This window comes from Egretta garzetta, unplaced genomic scaffold, assembly GCF_000687185.1.
Source record: "Egretta garzetta isolate BGI_Z169 unplaced genomic scaffold, ASM68718v1 scaffold377, whole genome shotgun sequence".
In the NCBI taxonomy this organism is placed as follows: Eukaryota; Metazoa; Chordata; class Aves; order Pelecaniformes; family Ardeidae; genus Egretta; species Egretta garzetta.
In genome coordinates, this window is record NW_009260339.1 from 1,376,738 (window position 1) to 1,379,323 (window position 2,586).

General features: G+C 43.3%; 1 protein-coding gene across 1 annotated transcript in view; it reads left to right on the forward strand.

Annotated features, from left to right (window-relative positions):
- LHFPL6 (LHFPL tetraspan subfamily member 6) overlaps positions 1 to 2,586 on the forward strand; it is a 144,844-nt gene that overhangs the window by 141,905 nt on the left and 353 nt on the right. The window lies entirely within an intron of this gene.

Sequence of the window (2,586 nt, forward strand, 5' to 3'; positions counted from 1 at the left end):
CTTTCCTTCTTTTGTTTGCTTGGAGAATGGCCATCCAGCCCTATAGCTGCAAGGTCTGTTATTCTATGATTTCAGAGTTCATCCTGACACTCTCTTGCTGCCAATCCCAGTATAACAAATGTGAAAAGAAAGTTCTTAATGGCTGGCTACAAATTTACCTGAGCTAACTTGGACAGTCCTGCTTCACTGAGCAACCAAAAGCTCCAATTCTTTATGTTCTTTATCAAAAAAAAAAACCACCAGAAAAAGGATCCAGAACTAACAGAACACTGAAGCCACAGCTTCTCCCTCCATACTGACCTGTCAGGTAAAGACTGATTTGTTAAAAGCAATGCCAGTTCTGTGCAGAGAAGGAAGCAGCTGTGATGCATGGCATCACTACCAGCTAGAAGAGTCCTTCAGCTGCTGGGGGATTTACTTTGGCATGGAACCACATCTAGCCCCTCTTATGAGCAAGAACATGTACACATTTCTGCAAGCATCTCCAGACCCACAATGGCCTGGCACAATTCTACCTATGTGTATGTATTCCTATGCATCCTTGAGGAAAACAACAGCTTTTCGGTCTCTGTGTGTGCATGAAAATGGACATGGTTTCACTAATTGTTTTAATTCTATCAAGTAATGAGGTGGTCTTGCTCTTTGTTTTAGAGTTTTGTCATTTTAAAAAATGGGAAACTTCAATGCAACATTTCTAATGTTTAATATGAGGGGCTCCATGAAGTCAAACTGATCTATTTGGTGGTTGAATTTAAGCCCCAGTTCTACAAAGCCCTTAACCACTTGCCTACCTCTGGATACATGACTAGTCCCCCTGATGTCAGTGCAATAAAATTTGAACATGAGAAAGGGTCCTTCTATGGTATCCATTATTATAATATAAAAATATAAAGCTAGAAAGCAAAGTCTATCTATCTTCCCTAACGTATAACATTTCTATAGGTGTATTTCTTTTCATCTGGTGTTACATTTAGCTACTCATCAGCCCTGCTTTTTATAAAGCTTCATGTTCCTTTTAAAATGAGCGCTTAATATCAAAGTGAAGCAGAAGTAATTATACAATTTAAACTGCAAATAAATTACCCAATTTTTCACAACCAACAATCTTTCTTTAGGGTGCAGTGGATTAAAATAGCTCATACATGTAGTAAAATGAGAACACCAGAGCAGAAATGTTAAGTCAAATATATATATATATATATTTCTGTTGTGCAATATAGGATTATTTTGCTGCAGGGGTAGTGTTGTTTCATTTTGACACATGCCTGTGCGGTGTGGGCAATCATTCATTTCAACGGGTACCTTTTGAGATGTATTCTCTCTGGCCTTATAGCTATACTTAGCTATGGGCTGAGGACTTACCTATGCTTACAATGAAAAGTATAGCGAAGTCCTATACCCTCAGACACCTTCTCCACTGCAGGCTCTCCTTCAGCACAATAGCTTGAAACGCTGTTCTGCTCAGCATCATCCAAGTACAGATCGAGCTATTTTATCCGAGGCCTCCCACTGCTCCTGACACAGGCTGGAAATAATGGCCAGGTTTATTGCTGTGTTATTATTGCTCCAAGGTCAGGCTCCTGGCTCTTTCATTCGTTCTCCTGCACTCTCTCATTCTTTCATTTGTTCATCTTGACCCAACTCACACTTGTGAACTACATTGCATTTGTTAGATCAAGAGGCTGCCTGCCATGCCTCAGAGCATTAAGTAGGGCAGTGGTCCTTAGGGTAAGTGGAGCATGGTACGGAGAAATAAACGTTATTCTCTTCAGCCTAGACTGAATGTGCATGTTCTATCTGTTGAGCACATCTCTGACAAGGATTTAACAGTTCTTTCTTCTTACTATGTATCATCAGGTACACTCTCCCCCTCTCCCACTGCCAAGGCACAAAAGTTGAAATCGCACAATGCAAAAGTTAAAATTTACTTCATTCTATCCCATTTAGGTCACAGCTTTGGGCAGTGCTACCAGGTGAACCTTTAAACTCTTTTTAAAGGAGAATTTTGGCATTTATTTTCTCTACCTGGAAGCATCATGATGCAATAATCAAAATGTCCTCAGATGCTACCTGGAGGAGGAGGAGAAGAAAGAGAAGGGTGGGAAAAACCCTCTTCCAACTGCAGCTGCTGTGGAGAGCAGTGCCACGGGCAGTCCCAGGCAGAGGGATGTCCACCCCCTGGCTGGTGTGCTCATGGTGCCAGCAGCCTCTGCTTCGGCTTGTATCAGGAATGGTGTGGCCAGCAGGAGTAGGGAAGTGACCGTGCCCCTGTACTCGGTGCTGGTGAGGCCGCACCTCGAACACTGTGTTCAGTTTTGGGCCTCTCACTACAAAAAGGACACTGAGGTGCTGGAGCATGTCCAAAGAAGGGCAACAAAGCTGGTGAGGGGTCTGGAGCACAAGTCTTCTGAGGAGCGGCTGAGGGAACTGGGGTTGTTTAGCCTGGAGAAGAGGAGGCTGAGGGGCGTGGTGGGATGGCAGGGTTAGGTTAACGGTTGGACTTGGTGATCTTAAAGGTCTTTTCCAACCTAAACGATTCTGTGATTCTATGATTCGGCTCTCATGTGGCGTTTCCCCCGGTGTGGG